The sequence below is a fragment of the Prionailurus bengalensis genome, chromosome B3 (genome assembly GCF_016509475.1).
Source record: "Prionailurus bengalensis isolate Pbe53 chromosome B3, Fcat_Pben_1.1_paternal_pri, whole genome shotgun sequence".
Lineage (NCBI taxonomy): Eukaryota > Metazoa > Chordata > Mammalia > Carnivora > Felidae > Prionailurus > Prionailurus bengalensis.
The window spans coordinates 128,795,989-128,804,068 of NC_057355.1; the positions used below are offsets into that span (position 1 = coordinate 128,795,989).

The 8,080-nt window shown below is 39.9% G+C and overlaps 1 non-coding gene across 1 annotated transcript; it reads right to left on the bottom strand.

Moving 5' to 3' along the window:
• Positions 1-611: 611 nt before the first annotated feature.
• On the bottom strand, positions 612-717 carry LOC122469702. The gene has a single exon (XR_006293597.1). It is a non-coding gene; the product is annotated as a U6 spliceosomal RNA (small nuclear RNA).
• Between the last annotated feature and the right edge of the window lie 7,363 nt (positions 718-8,080).

The following is an 8,080-nucleotide window of genomic DNA, read 5'->3' on the forward strand; positions in this document are numbered from 1 at the left end:
GATCCCAGGGTCCTGGGATCAAGCCCTGCATTGGGCTCCACACTGAAAGTGGAACATGCTTGAGATTCTCTCTCCCCTGCTCACGAGCTCTCTCCCTTAAAAAACAAAGAAACCAACAAACAAAGGAACAAAGAAACAAAAAAACTTGGTAGAAAGAAAGGAACGTGAAAAACCTACACCTAAATTTGATGCAGTAGGACTTGACTTTTAGCCTGAGAATGTTAACAATCACCTTTGCCTCAAGGGGGGAAATCAACAAACAAACGAAAAAAATAGATGAATAGACAAAGAAACATTCTAGGAGTCCTTTGGTGGTGGCTGGCGGTGGTTGTGGATCCCCTAGGAAATAAAAACACAGACAATTGGAGATGTTTACTTCCTCCTGGTGCCTCTTCCTTTTCCCCTCTCTTTAGTTTTATTGCCATCAACTTGAAGACTCAAAAGGTAAGAAACAAGTAAAATTTATTTCAGATGATTATCAAAAACTGGTTGATCTCTGTTCTCTGTGCCAAGATAGAAACCTGAAGCCTGAACAGTTCACAGGTGAACCTAAGGGAATGATGGCAGTTTACTATTTTGAACAGAAAAAGAATAGAAGGAGTTAAGCACCAAAAGGATATGAATATTTCACAAATTTGCATGTGATCCTAGCGCAGGGCCGTGCTAATCTTCTCTGTACCGCTCCAATTTTAGCATACGTGCTGCTGAAGCGAGCACAGGAATATATATATTTCAAAAAGGACTATATTAACACCCCAAGCATCACCTAATAATCCATTCACATGTGCTTGATTCATGCTCACAGTTTGTGTATTCATAAGCTCATTCCGTATTCCTGCGTGTGGAAAGTGGGAGGCACGAAGCAGACTTCCTTTCTTCTGACTTTTAACCAAGCGTGAGAAATAAAGTGCAAGAACTGCACTTGCCAAAATCTCCTGATGCTTGGAGAAAAAAAAATAATTAAAAGACATAAATTAATTTAAAATGTGGGGGGAACTGTTTGTGAAATAGGGTACAAAACTTTATTTAAAAGCTATTTCTACTCGTCACATTTTCTCTGCATACTAGAATAGAATTATGGCTGCAGTAATGGTTTGCTTACGGGCAAGCAATTAAGCACCTGTAGTCACTCCACAGGATGTAGATTTCGCATGAATAGCTATTTTATAAATAAACAAATAGAAACTCATATATGTAATGGCAAAGGCAAACACCGCTTGGATTTTAAATTTTAAGAGGACTGTTCCGCACTTTTTTGGGAAAATCATTTGTTTCCATATATAAATTGGATTCGACTTAGCCTTTTCATTTTCCACATGAATAATTAATAATGTCATCATTATCCTGACAGTCCCTCTCTAGCAATTTAACCATAATAAGGCTGTAACGATTCACTGCATTAAGGTCAATATAAGCAAGATGTGAGCAATGCATATGATGAATATAAGCGTGAGATTTCTCAGATGTAGGTGGAAGTTGATTTTTGATATTCCATCCCCTCTTCTTAGGATTGGTTGTCTATCCTGGGAGAACAGGATTCCTGCCCCAGGCCTCCTCATCTGTTCTCTGGATCTTGAGATGCTTCCTGTTTTAGCATGTCCTCTGCGGCATATGGAGCACCTTGTAATTTATTCAAATTCAGAAACAACTGATAGAGAATCTCGGCTTTGCCAGGTACCACCTAAGTGACCCTCCTACATTAGCTGTCTAACTTTTCTAAGCCTGAATATCTTCATGTGAAAAAACAGGGGAGAGATATAATAATCACCTCACAGGCGAGCCTGAAGAATCTTCACTCAGATGGTGGGGCGGGTAATGGTTCTCACAAGCAGGATAGGATGTCTTCTCTGAGATCCGGCTACCAGTTAAAAGTAAGCCACCCCTACACTGGCCTGAGAGGGCTGCTCCTTCCCTCTCTGTGCCCCGGACCCAAAGTACCCGGACCTCAGCTTTCTTCAGCAGAGATGGGCAACTGGGCTGGATCTGACAAATGTTTTCACCAAAACCTGTGGGTGACAAAGGAAATTAGTTAATGGGGTTTACCTGATACAGTCTTCTAAGACTTAAGAAGAGCCAGATGATGCTAGGAGGGAAGATTGTATAAAATAAACTAGTGAGAGACAGGATTTCTTTAATTTCATGAATTTAGAAAAAAAATAACATAATATACAGTTTAAAGCATGTGGAGGCATCCACGTTGTTTTATTTGGACAGTTCTCAGTTCTCAAATGTTATGCAAATAATTTATTAAAATAAGACTTAACATTGACAGGTAAAATTGTGGACAAAGCCTAGACTTTGGCAGCAGGTGTATCTGCTTTTGAAAATCAGATTCACTGTTGACTTTGAAAGTTTAGGGAAGCTGTTTAGCCTCTCAAAGATCACTGTCCTCATCCGTACAAGAATGATAATGATAGTTGCCTTAGGGTCAGCAACTAGTCACTTAGCAGATTATCTGCATGGGAGTAAAGTCTCAATAAATTTTAGGTATCATATTGAGATGGGTAGGATATGAAATTAAGAGCATGGGATCTTACTTCTTCCAGAAGCCTGAGTTGTAGTTTTGAAAATCCAAATTATGCTGAAACATTTTAATAAAACACAACTCTATCGCTTAACTTTTCTTTGATTGCACTGTGTGCAATAATACTAGAAAAAAGTGAACCGTTTTATTCAGAAAACAGACAAACCAATGACTTTAACAACTTTCTGAGATTTACCTCCTACACATGTATTTTTCTGTGCTGTTCCTTACCTAAGGGCTGCTTTGAGCCAGCTTTCAGTAAGAATCTGAGCACACCTCCTTCCCACAAATAACAATTACAACTAATGTCGACACAACTCTGGTTGTTTTTGTTGATTCCCAAAGGAATTCAACAAAAGCAGGAAAGATTAATGAGGGAAGCTGAGGCTCATATTATATAGCACGTGCACTCAAAAAACTTGGCAAGTTTAAAGTCAAATTAGGAATTGACATTAAACCTTGAAAAGTTGGTTGTAAAGAATAGGATAGCAACTAAAATTTACAGCAGAATAAAATGTTAGAGTCCTAATAAATGTTCAAGGAGAATATATACTCTAAAAGAGTAGATTCATTCCAAGGTTATCTTAGATTTCATAGAAACATTTCTATAAGTCTCTACGTAAAAACTGGAGAAAGAGAAGGGTATTTAACAACTCACAGAAAAAAAAGATATGTCTCTTAAATTACTATAAAACTACCTATAATTTTTGTCAATTATGATATATTCTTATTATGAGATTCTGAGAGTCATTGTAGTACAGATGGAATTGTGAAATGTATTAAGAAACAGCAAATAACAAACTGCATCCAAAACAGAAGCACCTGCTCAAGAAGAGACCTTCCTTTTTTCTACTAGTTCGTTTCCCATCAGTTCCCACGACATTTAATAAATCCCAGAACCACACCCACCTCATCTACAGGTTATTAGCTATAAAATGGTTAGATGGGAATGACATTAGGTAGATGAAACAAGAGTATATGTTTGATAACAATGCACACTCGATATTTCAATAACATCAATATTTTCATTAAAGTAAAATGAGAACATTTTATTCAGACTGTCATAACAGTTCAGAAAGTTGCTCTAACGTCACCTCCATCTCCCGAATTCTAGAGCAATTTATCCTGTCCTATGGTTAAAGCTAGAGTGGATCATAAATATGGTACCACAAATTTAAAAGTGTGTTCGATTCCCACAATATTTGGGAATAAAGTAGCTGCCTCTGGTATTTTTCAGAGCATACTGCATGAAAGCTTGCAATACTCCTGCAACATGCAGATCTTTTAAAATAGAAATCAGAATGGGAAGAGTTCTAGAAATTGACTTTGGGCATGAGAGCAATTATTGCATAAAGAAATTAACAACTTTCTTCAAGTAGTGGTAAATGTCTTGACTCAAGGATGTGACCTTTCAGCACAGACAGACAGACGGGGACAAACTTAAGCACATCAGCAAAGCACTGAGCAGGGCAGAGAAGGGCATTAGGCTGGACACATTTCAGTTGTACCTGGCTAGCGATGAAGAGATGTAGTGTTTAATGGAATATTCCATTTACTCATAAGCATGCATGTAGAATTTGCTATGTGGCAGGCACGAATTCAAGCCCACTAAAAATACTAGCTAGAGGGGCACCTGCATGGCTCAGTCGGCTAAGCATCAACTCTTGGTTCGGCTCAGGTCATCATCTCATGGTTCCTGATTTCGAGCCCCGTGTCAGGCTCTGCAGTGTGGAGCCTATTTCAGATTCTCTCTCTCTTCCTCTCTCTGTCCCTGGCTTGCTTGTGCTCTCTCTCTCTCTTCTTTCTCTCAACAATAAATAAACATTAAAATATGTATATTAACTATAATTGTTCTCCTAACAACCTATGAGATAGGAACTATATTTGCCCATGTTTTGCAGATGGGGAAACTGAGGTACAGAGTGGTCAAGCATCTTGCCTAAGGACTCAGAGACAGCAAACGGTGTGCTCAGGATTGGGAGTCAGGCGCTATACCTCCAGGTCAGTGCTACGTTGTCAACCACGATGATAAGTACTTGCAAAAAGTCCAAAGGATACTTTGCCTCCATTTCAGCAAAGGCTTCAATTGTAAGAGAAGAAAAGAAAAAAAAAAAAAGAAAGCAGTACAAGGGCCCCCATATTCCAAAGAAAGTCCCTTTGCAAAAATTCCAAATGCATCAGGGTTTATTAGGTTATGCTGTGGTGAGGACTGACCACCGTCCCCCCACACCCCCCAGGGGCTCAACCACAGAGGAATGTTTCTTGCTCCAGCCAGAGGGTATCTAATGTTGGCTGGGGCTTCTCCTTCAGCATCTCTACTCTGAGACCCAGGCTGGGGGCAAAGCCTTTATCCAGAACACTGTCAGCTCTCATGTCAGAGAGAAAGCAGGCCCCGGTAGGTTTTACATCTGTGTTTTGTGTGCCTACATGTAACAGTGGTCAATTCTACTTCCCATTTATTGGCCACAGCGAGGTGCATGGTCCTGCCAGCTGACAGAGGAACTCAAGGGACAATCCTACCATGTGTGTGGAAAGATATGGAGGGAGGGAACCACTCGAGAGAGTTGGAGAACAAGAATATCGTGCAAACAGCAGTTATTACCACCACTAACAGGGTAGCTTAAAACTCCTTTTTAAATACTTGACGTCTCACCTACACAACAACTTCAAAGTCTCCAAGTATAATGGTCAGGGACGTTGAAGCTGGTGAGAGAATATCCTTAGAAAACATCGTTGGAGTGTCCGTGCACTTTCTTTACCCCTTTTCCATTGAAAGAGGAAGGACATGCTCACCTTCCTTGCCTCCGCTCTAAGGGAACAATTGAAGAGGTTAGTTTGTGTGCTCTGGAATTTGGGGACCCACTGAATTGATGTCTGAGTCACAGCTGAGCAATCATGTGACAGGCTGACCACAGATCCATTCTGCACAGTAGATAACATGCTCTTCCAGTATGGGTCAAGGTGAAAGTTTCCTGTGGAATAGAGAGGAGGGAGAGATTGAGAGAGACAGAGAGAAAGAGAGGGGCACAGAGCAAGACAGAAAACTGAGAAAGAGACAAAATGAAACAGAGAGAAAGACACAGAAAGGGCAGTGCAGGAGCGAGTGAGTCTTTGTAGGAGTCTTTGCACAGGAGAGCTTCCTGAAGGGGCAGCGGGACCCCCTGAAAACAGGGCTGTGTGGGAGTGGTCTGAGAACCAAGATCACCAGGGTAAGCCCTATGCAGCCAGCCAGAGCGTAGCTCCCCATAAATGGGACGAGCTCCCCATAAATGGGAGGGGTTCTATGGAAACCAGAAAGCACCTCACAAAAAAAAGAGTCAGCTTTAAACTCTACCTAGACCATTTTCCTGTTTTCATCTTCTCTGGCACACACCTCTCCCCTCCTACCACGGAGGGGTCAGAACACAGCCAGAGATCAGGAGTGAGGTGTCTGTGTGTGTGTGTGTGTGTGTGTGTGTGTGTGTGTGTACGTGCACTCTCTCTCTCTCTTTCTCAAAATAAATAACCCACTAAAAAAATTAAAAAAAATAAAAAGAATTGTTTTATGGCCTTAAGCCTGGCATACTGATCGCAGAACTGAGGTTGTTAGCAACTAAAGCAACTGGGAAACATTTATACTGAGAATGAACAGATAACCTATGGGACAGCCTGTGACCTCACTCACTACCAGAGGAGGAGCAAGCACCACAGGCAAAGTTAGCATTGCTCCCTGATAGACTCTAGAACTTGCCACTTTTAAAGTCCCAGCTGTAGAGAATGCTCATGGCCTAGTATAAGTTTTATTCTTCTCAAATAATCCTTTGGTTATCTTTATATTAAATAGAGCTCAATATCCTGACTATATGGACCCCAATTCTGTTATTGTTGTTGTTGTTATTCTTTTTAATGTATATTTATTTATTTTGAGAGAGAAGGAGAGAGCGAGAGCGAGTGAGCATGAGCAGGGGAGGGGCAGAGAGAGGGAGAGACAGAATTCTAAGCAGGCTCCATGCCACCAGCTGGGAGCACAACATGGGGCTCGAACCTGTCATGATCTGAGCCAAAATCGAGAGCTGGATGCTTAACCGACTGAGCTCCCCAGCTCCCCAACCCCAACTCTTTATAGATCTTACATTTCTATTCCACAGAGTAGACCTGCCCATACACTGACCCCCTCAGAATCGCCTTGAAAAACTATATATTTCTCAGTGTATAAAGTATGCTTGTAATTGAACACACACATACCTGCACATTGATTGTTTTGCTTATCTTATTTTTTTTATTTTGAAATAATACCAAACTTACAGAATATGTGTTAAGCACAGCAAAGTCCTTTTTCTTCCTGAACCAGGTGTGAGTTAGATGCTGACATGATGCCCCCCACTCTCAACTATTTTGGTGTGTATTTCCAAGCAAACAAAGACATTATCCTACAAAACCAAAAAATTTCAAGCAAAATCAGGAGATCAGCTTCAGTATGTAGGGTGGTTAATTTCATGTGTTACCTTGGCTAATCTGTGGTGCCCAGTTGTTGGTTCAACCACTAGTTTAAATGTGGCTATGAAGGTATTTTATGCATGAGATTAATATTTACTATAAGCTGGCTTTAAGTAATGGGAATTTGCGTGGGTAATGTGGATGGACTTCATTCAATCAGCTGAAAGGCCTTAACAACAAAATAGAAGTTTTCCAGAAAAAGTGGGAATTTGGCCTCAGAACCACAGGACCATAAAAGAGAAAGCTTGCTTGAATTGCCAGCCTTCCAGGCTTCTCTACATATTTCAGAGTGCAGAACCCCCAAATCACCTGCAAATTCCTTAAAAATCAATAAACCTCTCTCTAATATAAAATACATAATGTAAATTTTATATCTCTATCTCTATCTCTATATCATTTATCCCTATATCTATCTATATCTATATCTATATCTATATCTATATCTATATCTATCTATCTATATCTAAAATATCTCCAAGTCCTTTTAGTCTGCCTTAATCAGAAACTGTATCTCAGGCTACTTTGTCCTTTCTGACCTCGATAGTTTTGGAGATGACAGGCCAGTGTTTTTGGTGAACGTCTCTCAATCTGAGTTTGTTATTTCAGCAGAAACTGATTTAAATTGTGATCTTTATTAGGATTATCTCTGCCATGATTCTCTGTTTTTCTCCTGGCATCTAACCATGGTAGACAATATTGATTTGTCTCATTTTTTTATACAGTTACCTGCATCACTTGATTAAAAAAGTATCTGGCAGTCATCTCCATTGAAAAACTGCTTGTTTTCTTTTTGTGACTAATAAGCAATTGTTGACAGGTAATTTGAGACTATGTGAATATCCCATTCCTCATCAAAATTCCTGTCATCTATGTATCTATGTACCTACCTGTTCATTCATGCATCTATCCATCCATCCATATCAGTTGTGTGTTCATGGATTTCTATTTATTCAATGGATTAGAATCTTTTCCTGTCTGTATTTTCATGCTTAAATTGTCTCAGAGTTGACCAGTAGGATCCTTTCAAGTTCTCTTCTTTGGCCTTTTGGTACTAGTCATCTTTTATCTAGTACTTCCTTA